At 42.3% G+C, this 22,791-nt stretch overlaps 1 pseudogene; it reads right to left on the minus strand.

Moving 5' to 3' along the window:
* Window positions 1–401: 401 nt before the first annotated feature.
* Window positions 402–16,163, minus strand: LOC128780751 (mannose-binding protein A-like; annotated as a pseudogene).
* Window positions 16,164–22,791: the final 6,628 nt, after the last annotated feature.

Consider the following 22,791-nt stretch of genomic DNA (forward strand, 5'->3'; position numbering starts at 1 on the left):
AGACGGTACCCGTGTCATAGAGAGGGCTGGGCTAGCCATGGGAAAGAACCGAGGGCAGGAGAGTTTGGCATCAACAGTGGTGGCACTTGGACAAAAAGGAATTGGAACTCTTGGAGGCTGAGATTTGCTGCTGACTCTGACACTGATGTGGCCCTGAATTGGTTCCTCTGGGGGCCTGCAGTGTCTTCCCTGGAAAGGAGAGGGCTAGTCTGGGCCCCTTCCATGGTTGACTGTGGCCCAAAGCTGTGCTCCTAGGCAGGACAGAGATTGTCCTTTGCCACGAACGGGACCAGAAGCCCTCATGCCCCACTTTCAGCCACTTTTCACTTCCTCATCCCACAATCAAATACATTGCTTCCTTTTCCTCCCATCCCCACAAAGGAATGAGTAGACACTGGGCATGAGAAAACCATCACTGAATTCTCTTGTAGAGCAGCAGAGAGCTCTGCAGAGAGCCAAGGATGGGTTGAGGAATGCCTCTTCAGGCTGGGAATTCACAGACAGCCAGGTAGGAGGAAGAGCAGGAGACATCATTCCACAGTCCATCGGTTTGAAGGGCCACACAATCCTCCCCTGAGCCATAGTCATTAGGCTCATCTTTCTTCCAATTGCTGTAGGTCAGCCCCCTTCCTGTCACATACACAAACTGGCCTTCTGTCACTTCATCTGTGATGCCCAGGAAGGCACTGTCCTTAGCCACGCTCTGGATGGCCTTGTTCTCCTCGGCATTCTTGGGGGTGGCCACAGTGGCCTGGAGTTCAGTGCACAGAGCCTTCACCTTGGAAAAAGGCATCTTTTCACCATTGGTCACATAGAGCTTCTTTCCAGATCTTTTGCCCAAGGAGAATGTTTGCACTGAAATCACAAAGTGGGGAGGGGTTGACTTGACTTGGAGCCCAGCCCAGGACAGTAGGCACAAGGGCCCTTGACTGGGTACTGAGGTCTCTGAAAAACAGCCTGTGCTCAACCTCCTGACCACCTGAGGTCAGGTCCTAGTAAGGAAGAGCTCCTCAGTGGTGGAGCAAGGCCCTGGCACAAAGCCTGGCCTCTCCTGGGATATTCTACCCTTGAGACAGTCCAAGCATTACAAACTGGGCTGGTGCAGGTGAACATAGGAAAACATACTTAGGCACGATATCATGCTTGGGCACCAGGATAAGAAAGAGGCATGGACAGCTGTCTGAGTACCGTGGATGCTGAGGAAGGAGCAAAGATTCTTGAGGCAGCCAACCTCCATGCAATCTTTCCTTTGCTCCTTCTCAGCTGTGTGCTGTTGAATGAATTATTTATGATTCCTGGACCTATTTTCTCTCATCTATAAATAAAATAAGTATAATACCTACAAATAGTGTTGGTCCAGAGAGGATTGTATGAAACCATATTATGAGAAAATGCAAACCTGGCCCATGCCTTGGTATATAATAAGTATCCAGATCTGTTAACTCCCTTCCACCCTCCTGAAACCCTGGAGCAGTCTGAAGAAAAAGGCGAGAGTTAGGAACACAGTGGGGGTAGAAAGAAGGCTTATGTTTTTTGGTGTGGTATAGTTCGGATTTCAGGAGCCTCATATCACCCTCTAAATCAGCCAACGTAGTCTAGCAACTGAAAAGCCATATGGAGAAAGGTATTTGTTGAGCAAATCCCTCAATTGGTGAGCATAGTACTTTTGAAAAAAACAGCTTATTTTCCAGGAAATAAGATTCCTGGAAAAGATTATTTTCCTGAAAAATAAGAAAGAAAAGAAGAGAAAGGGAAAAACTGTATTCCTGCCTTCTCACATGTAATTCATTAGTCCTGTAAACTATAATTTTGAAATTAATAGTAATAGTAATAACTTCTAAACAATAGCTCTGGGTCCTTTTCTTCAAATAGTTTTTAAAAGTGAAATATTATATTTACTTATAATAAAAATCCTTTTCTGGCCAGGTGTCTCAGTTGGTTGGAGTACTGTCTCCTACAACAAAAGTTTGTGGGTTCGATTCACAGTCAGGGCACATACCTAGGTTGTGGGTTCTGTCCTAAGTTGGGACACGTATGGGAGGCAACTGATTGATGTTTGTGTGCCACATCGTTGTTTCTCTGTCACTTCGTTGTTTCTCTTTCTCTCTCTCTAAAATCAATGAACATATTCTTGGGTGAGAATTAAAAAATAAAACCTAACTCATTCTTCTTTTTGAAAATTTTTCTTCAGCATTCTCTCTTATTTGTTATTGCAGGCAAACTCTTTAATATTTTTATTATAGTGATAGGCCTGTGGACAAATATTAATATGTGGTCATAAGTTTTCTTTTGTTGTTACTAATCAGTTTATTTCACTCTGAATTAGTTACTTTATTTAATTGCTTTATTAATTACTTTATTGAACCAGGGCTCTTATGAAACAGACTGTTTTCATGACATTCTTGCGACAATACACTTAAACCGAACACCCCAGAGGACCCATTTCCTCCCTGGCATCCTGGAGCCTCACATTGCACTGTTCCAGCTGAAGAAGAGCAGGGGTCCATCTTCTGCAATGGCCTGCTCAGAGGGTGGCTGACAAGGGTGGGAAGTCTGTACTCAGGCACCCATGGGAATCCCTTCAGGCACCAAGTAAGACTGGAGGAAAAAGAGTGCTGGGTCAGGAAGCAGAGGTGAGCATCTGCCAGTGGAGCAGCGAGAGAAGGGTCACCTCCCACCTGGCCCTCAAGTTCCCAGGGCCCTGGGTCCCCTTAGCCCACACTGTGCTGGTATGAGGTCCTTACCTGAACTGCCTTCATGATCTCCTTTTTGGCCCTTTAGTCCTGTTAACCCAGGAGCTCCTGGAATTCCTGGAGGCCCCATTTTCCCCGGAGGGCCCTGCAAGCCTCTGGGCCCTAGCCCTGTTGGAAGACCAAGGACATGTGACCCAGTGGCTGTTGCTCATTCTCTTCCATCCCCTGTACTAGGTCCACATGAGTACAGAAACCACCAGTAAAGTAGTGGTGACCTGAAAATGAAAGATCCTCCTGCATCCCAGGACCAGCTACCCAGACAAGCAGGACACCCCTCATTAGGGACAACCACACCTCCTCAATTCCTGTGTGGACATGCGGGACCCAGGAGAACCACAGAAGCATTTTTGTTTTGGAGAGAGTGAAATTGTACAGGAATTATTCTGTTATTCATCACCCATCATAATGAAAGGTGAGCCTGCTCATGGTTCTGTTCTAGATCCCTCACAGGGAAGTCTTCTCTTGGGAGTAGAGGTTTGAGAAGTCAGACCAGCCTCCCGTACCTGGTTCTCCTTTCTCTCCTTTGGGTCCATCTCGCCCATCTCTGCTTGGAGTGCCATTGGTGATGGGGATGCCACAGGTGATCACTGAACAGGTCTTCTAGGCATCCTCACAGGATTTTATTTCTGAGCAGGACACTGTCACCACACACAGAAGGACAGGAAGTGATAAAAACTGGAACATGGTCCTTATCTGGTAGTGGAGTAGGAAAAGAAAAGGAAGGGAAAATAATTTCTTCTTGTCTCATTTAGTCAACATTCTTTACCACCTCTGGTATGTTGGACCCTGTGCTCAGGACAGCACACACAGAGGGGAATTCACAACCCTTGACTCTGAGTTACTCCCAGGCTACTAAAGAGACAGACAAGTAAAATGTGTTAGAATTAGTTCAGTGCTGAAGCAAAGGTACATGCAAGAGGACTGTAACAGGAGCATGCTCTCCCTGGGCCTCAGGTGCCTTGTGGGTACAAGGTATAAGGTTAGTCAGTTCCTATATGTGAGATCTATGAGGTCTGGATATGACAAACTAGCTCTGTTCCTGGTGGCCTCACACAAGGGCAAGTTCATTGCCTGTGTAAGCTTTGGCTCCTCTCTCAACTCCATTTTTTGAGGACCAAGAGAGCCTCAGTTTCCCTCTTCTTCCCCTTCCTATGTTCCCCCAAGCTAGACTCAAACTATTGGAGGTGACATGAGGCTCCACAGGGTCCATTTCTTGATGGGAGCTGGTTTATGACATCCATTCTTCCATTCCATATAGAAATCCCTATTTTATACTTTGGGGCTCCACCTACCCTGAGAACCTCAGCTGTGTTCCAAGAACCTGTCAATCATTTTGTCTAAAATCCCTGTAGACAGGCCCTTGGTAGGTGCTCAGGACTCAGAACACCCTGGGACAGGGTTCTGAGCCTCAAAAAAAAAAAAAAAAAAACCAAAACAAAACCTCTTTGACCATTGATCCTGGGTCTTGGGACCTTAATTTGCTCTATTCCTTTGGTTTGAAATTTTCTACTGTGAGAATTTTTTTTCTTTTTTTCTTTTTTTGCCAGCCAGAACCCAGGCTCCTAAAATGTCTGTTCACAGTGGGCCTGGCAGGATTTTAGCTCCTGCTTCTTCTCCTGTCAGAATTCTCTGTATGCTGCCAAAAGGTTATCCCACCTCAAAGTTCCTCTCATTGGCCAAATTTGAGCATCCAAATAAATAATAGTATAAATACTTTACAACATGTTAAATAAAAAATAATTCATAAATTCATGCTGATACCTCCAATATTAGACATAAATAAATAAAAATTTGATGGGTGAAAAAAAATACTCTTTTGAAGAAAATGCCAACTAATACACGTCTTTGTATATTGATTCATTCACTTAAATTTATTCATTCGTAATTGAAAAGAAGTATTTATTTTGTTTTTTTAGTGACCAATGATCAAAAGAAAAAAATAATAGTGACCTAATTTTCTACATTCTTGTTTTCCTTCTGCTTCTCAAGGAACTGATTAGAAGGATGTGAATGAGTCTTTTGGTTTCCATGAATGGTTCCAAACCAAGAACAAAACAGGTGTCAAGTAACTCAACAATGTTCAGTTGATGCACTGGACCATACCTCCAAGGTAAGATTTCATTGAGAGGCTGAAGAGGCCATTGGAAAGAGGCACTAGTGTGCTGTGGCATTTCCTATCACAAGTGAAGCCCAAAGAACAGCTTCAACAGAACCACTTGGAGAGCATGACAAGAATCCCCTGGAATTTGGGTGGAGGGATTAACATGATTCATATTTCAAAGACTGCTGACTTTGCCTGATGGGTACATAGCTGCACTGGGAACAGCATGCACTAGTAATTGTTAAAAATTGATTTTAAGATAGAGAGATGAGAGATAAGAGGCAGAGAGAGAGAGGGAAGTTGATTTGTTGTTCCAATTATTTATGCATCCATTGGTTGCTTCGTGTATGTGCTTGGACCAGAGATCAAACCCACAACCTCAGCATATTGGGACCATGGTTTAAACATCTTATCTACCTGTTCAGGGCCTGCAGTTGCAGATTTAGCCCAGTGGTGGGACAATGAAACTGTTACTGTGAGCCATACAGATCTTCTGTAAGGGCACTGGACTTGGGTGGGCTTAAAAGGGATCCAGGCCTAGAGGCCTGACTAAATGGAAGAAGAGAACTCAATAAAAGGGAATTTTCTCCCAATCATAGACCCTGAGGAGAAACTGCAATGACATATTGGAGGATGTGTCTGAAGAAACCAGCAGAAGAACTGCAGAAGGGAAATCAAAGTGATGAGTAGTGTCCCAAAAACCCATTGAGACACCTCCAGAGAGAAAAGCCAACACTGGTATGCAACACCCATAGCACCCAACTGTTGATCACAAGGCAGACTGTGTCTCCTTGCCCCTATGCTTCTACTACCTCAAGGGGCCACAGGCAGCTGATCGTTAATAGGAAATACGGGTGGGAGATGAGATATCAAATAAGTTTTCTTCCCCATAGCAGGCTCCTGAATCCCTGCTTGATGAAAGCAGATATTCTGAACAGATAAAAGTTTACAGTTTCAGTAAATTGATTGGACTAGACTGGAAAATATCACAAGGAAAACCTACTCAACTGCTTCAGATTTCATCCAGGCCTAGGGTGGGAGTCAGACAATCTACATGGTGAGCGTATTTGGAGAGGGATGAGAAAGAATAAAGCTGGTTTCTGTTCCTCTCCAGGAAACTCTAGCTTATTTAGGACTTCTGGCCAAGATGGAGGCATAGGTAGATACATTTTGCCTCCTTGCACAACCAAAAGAAGGACAACAACAAATTAAAAAACAGAAAAGAGCCAGAAGTGTCAGAAAATCATACTGTATGGAAATCCAACAACCAAGGAATTAAAGAAGAAACATTCATCCAGACTGGTATAAGGGGCGGAGACTAGCAGCTGGGGCATAGGGAATGTGTGGCAAGGTGATGGCAGGAGGACTGGGTGGGCAAGGCAGCAACTGGTGGTTTCACATTTGCATGCAGATAAACCAGGAGGAACAACTGGGGAGTGAGACAGACCACATAACCAGAGTTCCAGCATGGGAAACTAAAGCCTCAAAAAGCTCTGGCTGTAAAACCCTGTGGTGGTTGTGGCGGCAAGAGAAACTCCCAGCCTCTCAGGAGAGTTCATTGGAATGGCCTACAGGGTCCTAGAACATATGTAACCCCCCACTCCCTACCCAGGAATTAGCACCAGAAGGGCCCAATTTGCTTGTGGGTAGCAGGGGAAGTGATTGAAAGTGGGGTGAGAGCCAAGCAAGTGGCATTTTTCCCTTTCTGACCCCTCCCCCACATACAGTGCCACAACACAGCAAGGTAGGTTGACGCACCCTGGTGAATACCTAAGGCTCTGTTCCTTACAATGTAACAGGTCTACCGAGAAAAATTTCATTTGGGAAATATGGTCCAAATGAAAGAACAGATCAAAACTCCAGAAAAGGAACTAAATAATGAAGAGATAGCCAACCTATCAGATGCAGAGTTCAAAACACTGGTAATTAGGATGCTCACAGAAATGATTTAGCTCAGTCGCAAAATAGAGGAAGAAGTGAAGGCTATGCAAAGTGAAATAAAGAAAAATATACAGGGAACCAACAGTGAAGGGAAGGAAATTGGGACTCAAATCAATGATTTGGAGCAGAATGAAGAAATAAGAATTTTAAAAAAAGTGAGGAGAGGCGTAGTTAGTCCAATGTGTGAACTGTGTACACCCTCCTCTGGTAGGTGAGCCTTGATTGCTGTTGGCAGGTCAAAGGGAGAAATTTACCCAGGCTACTCAGCTTCAAGGTCTGGCTGTGATCACTGACCACCATTCTCCAACCACCATGGAGGATCAGCTGTGCAGGGGCCCACTCCACAGAGCAGGACTTACTTAAGCAGGGCTCTGATATCTGCTGGGTGTGCCCCTTGAGTGTTTTGCTTGTGGAGGTGGTTGGGTGGTGGTGGTGGTGCTCTGATGTAGTCTATAGCTCTCTACTGAGTGTGCAGGCTCTGGGGCCTCGTGAAAGGTGCAGGCCAAGGTCAGCCAGTGCCTGTGTTCCATCTGGGGCCACCTGGCATAAGCTACAAAGTAGTCTATTGATGGCTGCTAGTTGTGCTGGGCTGGAAGTGGGTAAGTGAGGCCAAGCTGTGAATCAAGGCAAGCTGCTGCTAGTGCTGGGCCTGGGGCCACTTAGTGAGAGGTACGGGGCTCACTGTTGCTGCTTGTTTGAAAGAATCTAGGAAAATCTGAAGCATGAGCCAAAACAAGCCATTCATATGAAAAAGTCACTGGAAACAGCTTGGATAGGCCCAAAGTTGGATGGGGCAGAGCCTGAGGGAATCACCAGGACATAGGTGATAACACTGGTGATAACTGGTGTGGTAAACAGTGTGACCCAGGTTATTGTAGTCTTAGATATGGTGGCTGCGTGCTGGCTCTGTGGAGGTAAGGCTCAGAGAAGGAACAATTGCCTCTGCCAACACATCTGTCCTGGAGAAAGCTGCCCCCTAGCTCTCACCCTGTCAGACACTTCAGTTCCTTCCCATGTGCCACTGGCAACTTTCAAACTGCATCCCCAGCACTGGAGCTCAGAGGGAGTGAGTGTAAGTCAGTCCAAATGCAGGCACTTTAAGAGGAACTGCCTGGGACTCCAGAAGTTTCTGTCTTTCACAGCCTCAATTCGCCACTGATTTTTACAGCCAGAAGTTGTGAGGACTTATCTCCCTGGAACTAGAACCTTGGGCTGGGAGGCCTGGTGTGAGGCTGGAACGCCTTGCCCCTGAGTTATCCCTCCTGACTTTTATCCACCATTCATGGGTGTGGGACCAGCCTGCTCCATGTCTCTGTCCCTTCTACCAGTCTCGATGTTGTTTCTTCTTTAATTCTATAGTTGTAGGATTTCCTTTCAGCTTGATTTCTGGAAGTTCTGAATAATGGTAGGTCTGTAGATTAGTTGTAATTTTGATGTGGTACTATGAGTATAGGGAACTGTTCCACGTGTGGGAAATGTAGCTCAGCTCCCACTTGGAAAAGCCAGTGGGAGCGAGGTCCAGCAGGCAGGACCCACGCCCATGGACAGGTTCTCCCATGGGGAATCAGGCCTGCATTGTACCTAGGCTGCTATGAGACTTGCTTTTGCTAAAACTCCCTCACCCTGGATTGAGGCAGCAAATGTTTACTGAGTATCTTTAACTTCCTAAAGTCTGTGCTAAACCTCCCAAGTATGGAGTGTAACCAGTTCAACCACTTTCCCCCTTGAGCTGTAACATCCTTCTCTTTGAAGTAATTAGCAACATTCTTTCCTTTGTTGTCTGTAAAAGGTAATCACCTACACTGAACCTGTGCATAGTAAGTGAGGACAATCCTCCATGTAATATGCCCAGAAAAGCAATAAAACCCTGTCCAGGCAGGGGTCGGGCTCTCTCTCTGGCCCTCTTGCCCTCTCTCTCACTTGGAGAGTGGCCATGCTGTCCCTTTTTCTCCACAGGATTTCTGTAGTCTGTGTGAATTTGTCCATTGCTGCCACAGCACACGGATCCCATGGGCTGGGATCCGCATCATATGAGGAGGCAAGCCTTCTTGACTGAAAGTCCTGGTTTTTCTAATCTTACCAACTTTCCCTCAGTTTCTGTGCTGTAACCTCTGTCAGCTTAGGCCTTTGAGAATAATTATGTACCAATAGGCCCCAAATTTATTGTTCCATTCAGATGTCAGCCAAGAGCAGTACTACCTCTCCCATTATGGTGTTACACACCTATAGTTTAAATAAAGCATAAAACATCATGCCAACCTCCCACACCAAGGGGAGTGGAAAGGGCAGCATCCACCAGCTCCTCAATATCCTGATTTGAAGCCACTAAAGCTTTCCTCCATTTATATTCTAACTAATCAGAGATGCATAATCATAGAGGAGAAATGCACCTTTGAAAATTTTCAGTTCAACACCTCTGTTTTACATATGGGGAAATCAGGACAAAGGTGGTCAGATTTCACAACAACAAAGAACACTGTGGACAAACACACTTCTAATCCCTAGTCTCTGGGATCTACTAGGAAATAACCAAATAGTTTCATTCAAAATTATACCTATTCAGTCCCCAACCTACTTTTCCAGCAGCTTTGTCCATTATATTTTAAATAAACTCTTTCAGCCAGATAAAAGTTGCATTTCCTCTCAGTAGAGATTCTTTCTGCCTTCTTGGTTCCATCTCCATGCCATAACACTTATATCCTCTCTGTCCCTTTTTACCAATTAAATGCTATCCATCCTTTAAGTTTAACTCTGTTTTCTAAGCAATTCCAACTGTTTCAAACATTCTGCTTCGGAAGCCTTACCCTGCCTTAGCAGGCCTATGGCAGTCTGTAAACCTGGCTCCATCATGAGTTCTGAGACTGGCGTAAATCATTAACCATGAAGTGGAGAGAACACAAAGGCAAGAACACTCTAAAGTAGGAACTGGACTATAAGCCCATTGTAGCCTAGGCAACAGCCACCAGCGCAAGGGTGCAAGACACACTCCCACAAAGCCCCCGTACCTAGGAGGGCATGGCGGGCCCAAAACACATGCCCCACCCAGTCTGACGCCTCGCTGGGAAATGTACAAGCCCCAGGATGGTGACCGGTGAGGGCAAGTGTCTGGCTGTACAGAAGTAGGCTGTGGCAGCCTTGCTGGCCTCGACTTTGCCACCACCATTTTGAATGATGTTGCCACCTCAGTTTTGAATGATGTAGACACCGAGCCCTGTGGTAAAGAGCTGTACTGTTACAGAGCTTGCTAAAATTGTAAGGGAGCAGGCCAGGGCCCATACACTTGGCACCTTGGTGAATGACCCAACAATTAATGCTGGATGGAGCAGATCCTTATTTATAACATTCTAACCCTGGGGGTGCTCCGAGTACCTCAGCTCAGAGCCCTTCTTTCCCAGAAGACCCAGGACTTCACGTGCTCCCCGCCAGGCTACTAGCCAAAAGCCCCAAAAGCTTCCCATGTCCTTATCCATGCAGTATCTAGAATACGTTGCCATCAGCCTATGTACAATAGTTCAGGAAAGCATGTGTCATGTTATTGTGGATCATAGTGAAACTCAGGAAAGGCACAAGTCTTAATAGTCCAGGTAAAGTCCAGGTTTGCAAGGCAGCATCTTGCAAAGAAGTCCTTTGCAACTCCAGAGTCAGCTAGAGCAGACACAATGACAGCAGCAATGTATGGCTTAATTCCTTACCACAGACAGCATGTCTCTTCCCTCACAATTGTTCCCCGCATGGCCAAGAGGGCTTCTGCTTCCCAAGCCTCATGGTCTGGGAGCTCAGCAGGCTCCTACATCCTGCTCTTCTTCTCCTTTCTAATCTGTGTGCCGGAGAAAGAGAGAGAGGGGGAGGGAGAGAGAGAGAGGGAGAGAGAGAAAGAGAAAGAGGCCCTTCATGGCTCTCCTACTCCGTTCCAAGCCACATGGTCAAGAGAGCATGGCTGACCCACACTTGAGTTTAAATCCCCACCTGGGATCTTCCTCTGTAACCCCATTTCCAACTCCTCCCACAACCCACTACACTTGCCAGCCCTCTCTTATCTTCTGCCTTTCTCTGGCTACCATTGTTAGTCCAGGCAGGCGTGGCCTGGTGACAGAGGGGAACCTCCTTCTTGCTCTCCTGCAGGTACAGCAACCAGGGAACCACTTTCCTTGTACATCATGGGTTAAAGTCATGCCTGGCTCTGAGCACAGCAGGCAAATTATTTAGCATGACTATGAAGTTAGCCAGCTATCACTGATATGCAAAGTAACCCTCAATTGTACTCTGTTTCTCCCTCCCTCAAGCCGGGTTTACGGGGAATATCCTCTGTATTCCCTATTACAGTATCCGCTCCTGCCACCAAACAGGGAAAGACCCAGTAGCTGGCTTCTCAGGGTGTCCAGCGCCAGCGAAAGGTGCAGGCAGTCCAGTGCACCTGTGCCTTTTTCTGGGATCTAGTCTTCTCTCCCTCCGCTCTGAGCACGTTGAATGGAATGCTCGCTTCCCTCGCTGCCTTTACCTTTTAATAGCCAAAGGAGAGGGTGATGATGGTGAACCAGAACAGAGGGCCCCTCTGGAAGTAAACCTCGTTGCCCACTGACAACCCCATCCCTGGGAATGCGCGGCAGGGTACTGCTTCGGATGGAGATGGAGGCCAGTTCGGGGGCGGGGCCTGGCCTCGTTCTTCCCTCCCTCCCCTTCCCTTCTCTCCTCCCTCCTGCGGGGCATCATCTGCAGGGTAGAAGCCCCCTCCCCCTCAGTGTCACTTTGCGGCGTTTGAGATAAAGGTGTGGAAATAGGTGCTGCTTTACGTACATGTCTAATAACCACGAGTCTAATTTTCGAACTTCAGCTGGGCTGGCTCTGTGAGAAACAACGCTCTTCCTTTTCACCAGACGTGTGGAACCACAGGGCCAAAAGTTAGGAACAGGGGCTGTGGAGTAAGATACCTTGGGCTTAAGCTGTGGTTCTGCTGCTAATTTTTTTTTTTTTTTTTTTTTGCGTAAACTTAAACTAGTTACGTAACCCGTTTATGTCTTTATTGATCTCCTAACTCGCCCTTTCTGCCCTTTCCACATGTGACAGGGGCAGATAAATTCTTTATCCTCCAGGCATGCTATATTGCCCTCCACCCCCCGGGTTGGCAGAGATGTCTCTTACCCAATTACATACTTTATCTCTCTCCCCTCTAGATGGATTGATTAATGACCTAAACATTGAAAATATTGAAGAAAATACGGAGAAGAGTTTTACAACTTTTGAGAAAGGGGAAAGAAACTTCTGAACAAGTTTCACATTAAATTTTTAAAGGCCATGTTAAAATTTAAAGGCCATTGAGGGAAAGATTGAACACTTAACTGCATATAAATTTAAAAATTCATTCTTATGAAAGTCACCATAAAATTGAAAGATGTGGACAAATGAATTCTTTAACATATATAATAGACAGATGAGTAAAGGATATGAATTGGACATCCTTAAAAGAGAAAACAGGAATGGCCAAGAAACATGAAAAGATGTTCAACCTTAAGGCATTTTGGGAAGTGCAAAATAAAGCAGAAGTAAGATGCTGTTTTTCCCCATAAGATTGGCCTATCAAGTATGAGGACACACTATAAACAACTACAGTTAAAAGCAGTTGGTATTTGAAACACAAGTAAGTTGGTGGAAAGTGATACTCCAGAAATAGATCTGACATATAAGGAGAACCAAGCATTTATTTTATGATAAAGCTAACATTTCAAACTAAGAGGGAAAGCATGAACTGTTCATTCAATTTTTTCAGGTGATTGGTTATCTATTTGGGGAAGATATTTTATACTGTCCCCTCAACCCAACATAAAAAGGCAAATAATACAGGTTCATGAGCTAAAGAGTGAATAGTCCCCCTAGGGGATGGGCATGTTCGGGTACAGCAAAAAAACCCACACTTTCCCAGGAACATGGAAAGTGGGGGCAATCTAAACACATTTATAGGAATATGGATATCATTGTGTGTCCAGCGAATTAGGATCAATTTATTGTTGCAAGAAGAAACAATGTGAAATTGAATGTAAGAGGGTGAAACTAAAAAGGCAGGTAGTAATGTCCTGGTCATTAATGGCATTAAGTGTCAAATTGAGGAGTTTGTTTAATTTAGTTTTTCCCTTTATTTTTATTGTTGACACTAATACAGATGTTTCCATTCCTCCCCCTGCCCCCACTTTGCCATCCTCCACCCATTCCCCGCCTTCTGTTCCCTCTAGTCATCACCACACCATTGTCTCTATCTACAAGTTATGAATATACGCTCTTTGGATAATTCCTTCACCTTCTGTTATCCACTCCTTCAACTCCCTCCCTTGTGACAGCTGTCAGTTTGTTCCATGTATTAATGCCTTTGTTTCTATTTTGTTTGTCAGTTTATTTTGCTAATTAGATTCCACACATAAGTGAGATCATATGGTGTTTGCCTTTCTCTAACTGGCTTATTTCACTTAGCATAATACTCTCCATGTTCATCCATGCTGCTATAAAAGGTAAGATTACTTTCTTCTTTTTTTTTTTTTTTTTAAGATTTCATTTACCTATTTTTAGAGAAAGGGGAAGGGAGGGAGAAATAGAGGGAGAGAAACGTCAATGTGTGGTTGCCTCTCATACTCCCCCAACTGGGGACCTGCCTGCAAGCCAGGCACGTGCTCTGACTGGGAATCAAGCTGGAGACCCTTTGGTTTGCAGGCTGGTGCTCAGTCCACTGAACCATACCAGACAGGGCAGATTACCCTATTTTTTATGGCTGAGTAGTATTCCATTGTGTAAATGTACCACAGCTTTTTTATCCACTTATCTATTGATGGACACTTGGGCTGTTTCCAGGTCTTGGCTCTTGTAAATAATGCTGCAATGAACACAGAGATGTATGTATGTATTTATTTATTTTTATTGTATTTTTTCCATTACCATTTTCCCCCTTATACCTCCTTCCCCCTAGAATCACAACCCTGTTGCCCATGTCCATGAGTTCTTTTCTCTTTTGCTCAATCCCTCCACCCACTAACCACCCTCTTCCAAAGCTATCATCTTGTTCTCTATGAGTTTGTATCTATTTTGCTTGTTGGCTCAGTTTGTTCATTAGATTCCACATATGAGTGAAATCACATGGTATTTCTCTTTCTCTGACTCGCTTATTTTACTTAACATAATGTTCTCTAGGTCCATCCATGCAGTCACAAAAGGTAAAAATTTCTTTTTGTGGCCAAGTAGTATTCCATTGTATAAATGTCCCATAGTCACTTTAACCACTTATCTATTGATAGACACTTGCACTGCTTCAACATCTTGGTGATTGAAAATAATGCTGCAATGAACATAAGGGTGCTTTTGTTCTTCTGAATTAGTGTTTTGGGTTTCTTTGGATATATTTCCAGAAGTGGGGTCACTGGGTCAAAAGGCAGATCCATTTTTAATTTTTTGAGATAACGCCATACTATTTTCCACACTGGTTGCACCAGTCTGCATTCCCACCAACAGTGTAAAAGGGCTCCCCTTTCTCCACATCCACAAGCAGAACTTTTTGTTTGTTGATTTATTGATAAGAGCCATTCTGACAGGTATGAGGTCATATCGCACTTGCATTTCTCTGATGATTAGTGACATTGAACATTTTTTTCCTGGGCTCACTATTTTATTTTATTATTTTTTAAAAAAATTTAAGTCGGGACTTCTGGCCAAGATGGAGGTGTAGGTAGACACACCGTGCCTGCTCGCACAACCAAAACAAGGACAACAACAAATTTAAAAACAAAAAGCAACCAGAACTGACAGAAAATTGAACTGTCTGACAGCCATTTACCCAGAAACATTTACCCAGACTGGTAGGAGGGGTGGAGAAGGCCATCTGGGCAGAGAGGACTTGCAGCAAGTCTGTGGCTGGCAGGCAAGGTGGTGGCTGGCGGGACTGGTGAGGTGGCAGATTGTGTACTAGGCAGTCCCACATTCAAGTGCAGATAAACCAGGAGGAACAACTAGGGAGCGAGACAGACTGCCCAACCCAGGGTTCCAGTGAAGGGAAATAAAGCCTCAAAGCCTCTGACTGAAAACACCTGTGGGGATTGAGGCTGCAGCGGGAAAAAGTCCCAGCCTCACAGGAGAGTTTGTTGGAGAGACCAACAAGGTCCTAGAATGTACACAAGCCCACCCACCTGGGAATCAGCACCAGAAGGGCCCAATTTAATTGTGGATAGTGGGGAAAGTGACTGAAACTAGCAGAGAGCAGAGCAAGCATCACTGTTCCTTCTCGGACCTTCCTCCACATACAGTGTCACAACACAGCAACGTGGGTTGCCCCACCCTGGTGAACACCTAAAGGTTCTGCCCCTTACTATGTAACAGTGTGCCAAGAAAAAAAAATGCCCAAATGAAAGAACAGGTCAAAGCTCCAGAAAAATTACAACTAAACAATGAAGAGACAGCCAAACTATCAGATGCACAGTTCATAACACTGGTAATTAGGATGCTCAAGAAATGGTTGAGTATGGTCACAAACAGAGGAAAAAGTGAAGGCTATGAAAAGTGAAATAAAGGAAAATGTACAGGGAACCAGCAGTGATGGAAGGAAACTGGGACTCAGATAAACGGTGTGGACCAGAAGGAAGAAAGAAACATCCAACCAGAAAAGAATGAAGAAACAAGAATTCAAAAAAATGAGGAGAGGCTTAGAAACCTCCAGGACATCTTTAAATGTTCCAATATCAGAATCATAGGGCTGCCGGAAGGAGAAGAGGAAGAGCAAGAAATTGAAAACTTAATTGAACAAATAATGAAGGAGAACTTCCCTAATCTGGCAAAGGAAATAGACTTCCAGGAAGTCCAGGAAGCTCAGAGAGTCCCAAAGAAGCTAGACTCAAGGAGGAGCACACCAAGGCACATCATCATTGAGTTACCCAAGATTATGTTAAGTGAAATAAGCCAGACAGTGAGGGACAAATACCATATGATCTCACTTTTAACTGGAACATAATAAATAGAAGAAAAAAGGAAACAAAATATAACCAGAGACATTGAAGTTAAGAACAATCTGACAATAGTCAGGGGGGAATGTTGAGGGGACAGTGAGGAGAGGGGGTTACAGGAACTACTATAAAGGACACATGGACAAAATCAAGGGGAAGGGTGGAGTTGGGGGAGGGAGGGGGTTCAGCTGGGGTGGGGTGAAGGGATGGGGAGAAAAGGCATACAACTGTAATTGAAAAACAATACAAAATTAAAATTTAAAAAAAAGATAAAGAGAAAATCTTAAAAGCAGCAAGAGGAAAGGAGACAGTTACCTGCAAAGGAGTGTCCATAAGACTGTCAGCTGATTTCTCAAAAGAGACCTTGCAGGCAAGAAGGGGCTCAAAAGAAGTATTCATAGTCATGAAAGACAAGGACCTACATCCAAGATTGCTCTATCCAGCAAAGCTATCATTTAGAATGCAAGGGCAGATAAAGTGCTTCCCAGGCAAAGTCAAGTTAAAGGAGTTTGTCATCACCAAGCCATTATTATATGACATGTTAAAGGGACTTATCTACCAAAAAGAAGATCAAGAATATGAACAGTAAAATGACAACAAACTCATAGTTATTAACAACCACACCTAAAACAAAAACTATGCAAACAACTAGAACAGGAACAGAATCACAGAAATGGAGGTCACATGGACGGTTATAAGTGGGGTAGTGAGAGGGGGAGAGAGGGGGAAAAGGTACAGAGAATAAGTAGCATAAATAGTAGGTAGAAAATAGACAGGGGAAGGTTAAGAATAGCATGGAAAATGTAGAAGCCAAAGAACTTGTGTGTACGACCCATGGACATGAACTAAAGGGGGAAAATGTGGGTGGGAGGGGGTATGTAGGGTGGAGGGGAAAAAGTGGGGGGAATGGGAAAAGTGTAATAGCATAATCAATAAAATATATTACAAAGTTTTTAAGTGAATTTTTAAAGTATATTTTATTGATTATGCTATTACACTTTTCCCAATTTCTCCCCCTTTATCCCCACTCCGTCCTGCACCTCCCCACCCTCCAGCATTCCCCACCCTTTATTTCATGTCCATGGGCTGTACATATAAGTTCTTTGAGTTCTCTGTTTCCTATACCATTTTTTACCTCCCCCCATTTATTTTATGCCTACCAATTGTGCTTCTTCTTCCTTGTACCTTTCCCCCACTATTCTTCCTTTCCCCCTCCCCACTGAAAACCCTCCATGTGATATGCATTAATTTGATTCTGTTCCTGTTCTGGTTGTTTGCTTAGTTTTTATTTTCATTGTTTTTATTTTCTTTTAGGTTCATTTGTTGATAGTTGTGAGTTTATTGTCATTTTATTCATATTTTTGGTCTTCTTTTTCTTAGATAAGTCCCTTTAACATTTCATATAATAAGGGCTTGGTGATGATGATCTCCTTTAACTTGACCTTATCTGAGAAGCACTTTATCTTCCATTCCATTCTAAATGATAGCTTTGCTGGATAGAGTAATCTTGGATGTAGGTCTTTGCCTTTCATGACTTTGAATACTTCTTTCCAGCCCCTTCTTGCCTGCAAGATTTCTTTCAGAAATCAGCTGATAGTCTTATGAGAACTCCTTTGTAGGTAACTGTGTCTTTTTTTCTTGCTGCTTTTAAGATTTTCTCTTTATCTTTAATCTTGGGTAACTCAATGATGATGTGCCTTGGTGTGTTCCTCTTTGGGTACAACTTCTTTGGGACTCTCTGGGCTTCCTGGACTTCCTGGAAGTCTATTTCCTTTGCCAGATTGGAGAAGTTTTCCTTCATTATTTCTTCAAATAAGTTTTCAATTTCTTGCTCTTGTTCTTCTCCTTCTGGCACCCATATAATTTAGATATTGGAATGTTTCAGGTTGTCCCAGAGGTTCCTAAGTCTCTCTTCACATTTTTTAATTCTTTTTTGTTTCTTCATTCTGTTTTGGTTGGATGTTTATTTCTTCCTTTTGTTCCAAATCTTTGCTTTGAGTCCTGGTTTCCTTCCTGTCACTGTTGGTTCCCTGAATATTTTGCTTTATTTCATTTTGGGTATTTTTCATTTGTTTTTGCATTTTTTTGACCAAGCTCAATCAGTTCTGTGAGCATTTTGATTCCCAGGGCTTTAAATTCTCCATCAGATAGGTTGGCTATCTCCTCATCGATTATCTCTGTTTCTGAAGGTGTGCTGTGTTCTTTCATTTGGGCCATATTTCTTTGTCTCAGCACACCAGTCTGGTTGTTCTGTTGACTGTTTCTTTAATTCCTTGGTTGTCGGAGCTCCATGCAGTTTGATATTCTGGCACCTCTGGTTGTTTATTGATTTTAGATTGGTTGTTATCCTCCTTTTTGTTGTGTGAGGAAGCGAAGGGTTTCTACCTATGCCTCCATCTTGGTGGGAACTCCTCTAAACATCTCTTTATACATCTATTGGCTATCTGTATGTCTTCTCTGGGGAAGTGTCTATTCAAGCTCCTTGCCCATTTTTAAATTGGATTGTTTATTATTATATTTTTGGTGTTGAGTTTTATACATTCCTCATAAATTTTTGATATTAACCACTTATCAGATGTATTGGTGAATATGTTCTTCCATTGCATGGGTTGTCTTTTTAATTTGTTGATTGTTTATTTTCTTGTGCAAAACCTTTTTATTTTGAGGTAGTCCCATTTACTTATTTTTTGTTTTCCTTGCCTGAGGAGTTGTAGCTGAAAAAATGTTGCTGTGAACAATGTTTGAGATTTTACTGCCTATATTTTCTTCTAGGATTTTTATGGTTTTGGGTCTCACATTTAAGTTTTAATGCATTTTGAAGTTATTCTGGTGTGTGATGTAAGAAAGTGGTCTAGTTTCATTTTTCTGCATGTATTTGTCCAATTTTCCCAACACCATGTATTGAATAAACTAATCTTATATCAAGTATTAATTGATTATAAAGGTGTGGTTTTATTTCTGGGCTCACTATTATGTTCCATTGATCTATGTGTCTGTTTTTATGCCAGTACCATACTGTTTTGATTAAATGGCCCTTTTTTGTTCTTTTTAAAAAGTATATATTATTGATTATGCTATTACAGTTGTCCCATTTTTTTCTCACCTTTATCCCTCCCCACCCTGCACCACCCCTCCCTCCAGCTTCCCCTCCCATCCCTCTTAGTTCATGTCCATGGATTGTGCATGTAAGTTCTTTGACCTCTCCATTGCCTACACTGTTCTTAACATTCCTCTGTTTATTTTGTGCCTACCAATTACGCTTTTTATTCCCTGTACCTTTTCCCGTATTCTCCCCCTTCCCCTCCCAGCTGTTAACCTTCCAAATGATCTCCATGTCTATGATTCTACTCCCATTCTAGCTGTTTGCTTCGTTTGATTTTGATTTTTAGAGTCAGTTATTGATGGTTGTGAGTTTGTTGTCATATTAATATATTCATATTTTGTTCTTTTTCCTAAATAAATCCCTTTAACATTTCATATAATAACAGCTTGGTGATGATGAACTCCTTTAACTTGACTTTATCTGGGAAGCACTTTATCTGCCCTTCCATTCTAAATGATAACTTAGCTGGATAGAGTAATTTTGGATGTAGGTCCTTGCCCTTCATGACTTTGAATACTTCTTTCCAGTCCCTTCTTGCATGAAAGATTTCTTTTGAGAAATCAGCTGATAATCTTATGGGAACTCCTTTGTAGGTAACTGTGTCCTTCTCTCTTGCTGCTTTTAAGGTTGTCTTTATCTTTAATTTTGTCCCTTTCTTTAATCTTGTCCTTATATTTTGCTATTGAGCAGCATGATTCCTCTGACTTTGTTCTTTTTTCTCAGGATCCTTGTTGCTATGCAGGGCCTTTTGTGGTTCCATATAAATTTTTGAAATATTTTTTCTAGTTCTGTGAAATACGTCATTGGAATCTTGATGGGAATTGCCTTGAATCTACAGATTGCTTTGGGCAGCATGGACATTTTAATGATGTTAATTCTTACTGTCCGAGAACACATTATATGCTTCCACTTATTTGTGTCTTCTTCAATTTCTCTCTTCGGTGTCTTATAACTTTCTGATTATGGGTCTTATGTATACTTTGTTAGATTTATTCCTAGGTATTTTATTCTTTTTGAAGCAATTGTGAATGGGATTTTTAAAAATTTCCCTTTCTGATAGCTCATTATTGGTATATAAAATGCAACTGATTTCTTTTTCTTAAAGATTTTATTTATTTTTAGAGAGAGGGGAAGGGAGGGAGAGAGAGAGAGAAACATTGATGTGCGAGAGATACATTGATTAGTTGCCTCTCACACACTCCCAACTGGGGACGTGGCCTGAAACCCAGGAACGTGCCCTATATTTTTACTCCATATTATTCTTCTTCTCCCTTTATCAAATACTAATTGACCATAGAGACTTGGGTATATTTCTGGGCTCTCTGTTCTGTTCCATTGTTCTACATGTCTGTTCTTATGTCAGTAACAGGCTGTTTTGATGATGGTGGCCTTGTAATACAGTTTGATATCAGGTATTGTGATCTCTCCTACTTTGTTCTTCTTTCTCAAAATTGCTGCAGCTATTCAGGGTTGTTTATGGTTCCATATAAATTTCTGAAATGTTTGTTCTATATCTGTGAAATATGTCATTGGTACTCTAATAAGGATTGCATTGAATCTATAAATCACTTTGGGTAGTATGGCCATTTTGATGATGTTAGTCCTTCCAATCCATGAGCATGGTTCATGCTTCCATTTGTTTGTGTCTTTCTTAATTTCTTTCTTCAGTGTTGTGTAGTTTTCTGAATACAGGTCTTTTACCTCCTTGGTTAGGTTTATTCCTAGGTACTTTATTTTTCTTGTTGCTATATCAAATGGGACTTTTTCCCTGATTTCTGTTTCTGCAGTTTCGTTGTTGGTATACAGGAATGCCTTTGACTTCTGAATATTGACTTTGTATCCCACTGGCCCTAAATGGGAATTGAACAAGCAACCTTTCAGTTTGCAGGACAGCACTCAATCCACTAAGCCACACCAACCAAGGCTCACTTATTGATATTAATTTTGTATTCTGCTACTCTGCTGAATTCGTTGATCAGTTCTAGTAGTTTCCTGGTGGAATCTTTAGGGTTCTCTGTAATCTGAAAATAAAGACAGTTTTCTTCTTCCTTTCCAATGTGGATGCCTTTTATTTCTCCTTATTGTCTAATTGCCGTGGCTAGTACTTTCAGTACTGTGCTGAATAACAGGTGAAAGCAGACATCTCTGTCTTGTTTCCAATCTTAAGGGGAACACTTGTAGTTTTTACCCATTGAATATGATACTGTCAGTGGGTTTGTCATAAAAGGCCTCTATTATGTTTAGATGTGTTCCCTCTATTCCTACTTTGCTGCAAGTTTTCATATATTCTTTTGAATTAGTGTCTTAGGTTTCTTCAGATATATTCCCAGAGGTGGAATCACAGGTCAAGAGGAAGTATTTTTTTAAAGATTCATCTATTATTTTTTAATCTTCATCTGAGGACATGCTTTTTGATTTTAGAGAGGGGGAAGGGAGGAAGAGAGACATCAGTGTGAGAGAGAAACATCAATAGGTTGCCTCTTTTACGTGTGTTGACTGAGGAATGAACCCACAACCCAGGCATGTGCCCTGTCTGGGAACAAAACCTGCAACCTTTCAGTTTATGAGACGATGCTCCAACCAACTGAGCCACACCAACTAGGGCAAGGCAGTTTCAGTTTTAATTTTTTGAGGAAACTCTGTATTTTTTTTCTACAGTGGCTGGTCCTGTCTGCATTTGCACCAACAGTACATGAGGGTTCCCTTTTCTCCACATCCTTACCTGCACTTGTTTGTTGTTTTGTTAGTGGTAGCTATTCTGGCAGGGGTGAAGTGATATCTCATTGTGGTTTTAATTTTTATTTCCTTAATAATTAGTGATGAGTGTTTTTTTCATATATCTATTGACCATCTGTGTCTTGTTTGGAGAAGTGTCCATTCAGGCCCTTTGCCAATTTTTAAAAAATAATCCTCACCTGAGGATATGCTTATTGATTTGAAAGAGAGAAAAAAAGAGTGAGGGATAGAGGGAAAAGGGAGGAGGGAGGGAGAGAGAGAAGGAGAAGGGGAGAGAGAGAGAGAAACATTGATGTGAGAAAAACATTGACTAGTTGTCTCCTGTACATGCTCTACCAGGGATTGAACTTGCAACCTAGGTATGTGCCCTGACTAGAGATTGAACATGCAACCTTTTGGTGTATGGGACAATGCTCCAACCAGCTTAGCCACCTGGCCAGTGTCTTAACCTATTTTTTAACTGGATTGTTTGTCTTTCTGGTGTTGAGTTGTGTAAGTTCTTTATATATATTTGGGAATTAATCTCTTATTCAATGTATCATTGGCGAATATGTTCTCCTATACAGTGGGTTCCCTTCTCATTTTGTTGATTGTTTCTTTAGCCATACAGAAGCTTTTTAATTTGATGTAGTTTTGTTTGTTTATTTTTCCTTTATTTTCCTTGCCTTATGAGACATATTAGCAAAAATAATCATATAAGAGATGTCTGAGACTTTACTGCCTATGTTTTCTTGTAGGATTTTTATGGATCCATGGCTTACATTTAAGACTTTTATCCATTTGAGTTTATTCTTGTGTTTGGTATAAGTTGGTGTCTAGTGTTATTTTTTGAATGTACCTGTCCAATTTTCCCAACACCATTTATTGAAAAGACTTGTCTTTACTTCATTGTATGCTCTCCTCCTTTGTCAAATATGAGTTGATTATAAAGGCATGATTTGATTTCTGGGCTTTCTGTTCTGTTCCATTAATCTATCAAACTGTGGATTGTTGATTTGATTTCTTAGCCTAGGTGAGTCAGTCAAGAGGTTTTTTAAAAATTTATTTTAAACATGTGGAGTACAACTGTCTGGTGTACATTGTGTGGAAGTAAAATTGGAAGCATGGAAGATGAAGAGTTGATAAAGTAGAATAATGGAAATTGAAAAAAGTTTATGTCATTCATTCAAATATTAAAACAATATTTTC

This window comes from Desmodus rotundus, chromosome 4, assembly GCF_022682495.2.
Source record: "Desmodus rotundus isolate HL8 chromosome 4, HLdesRot8A.1, whole genome shotgun sequence".
Lineage (NCBI taxonomy): Eukaryota > Metazoa > Chordata > Mammalia > Chiroptera > Phyllostomidae > Desmodus > Desmodus rotundus.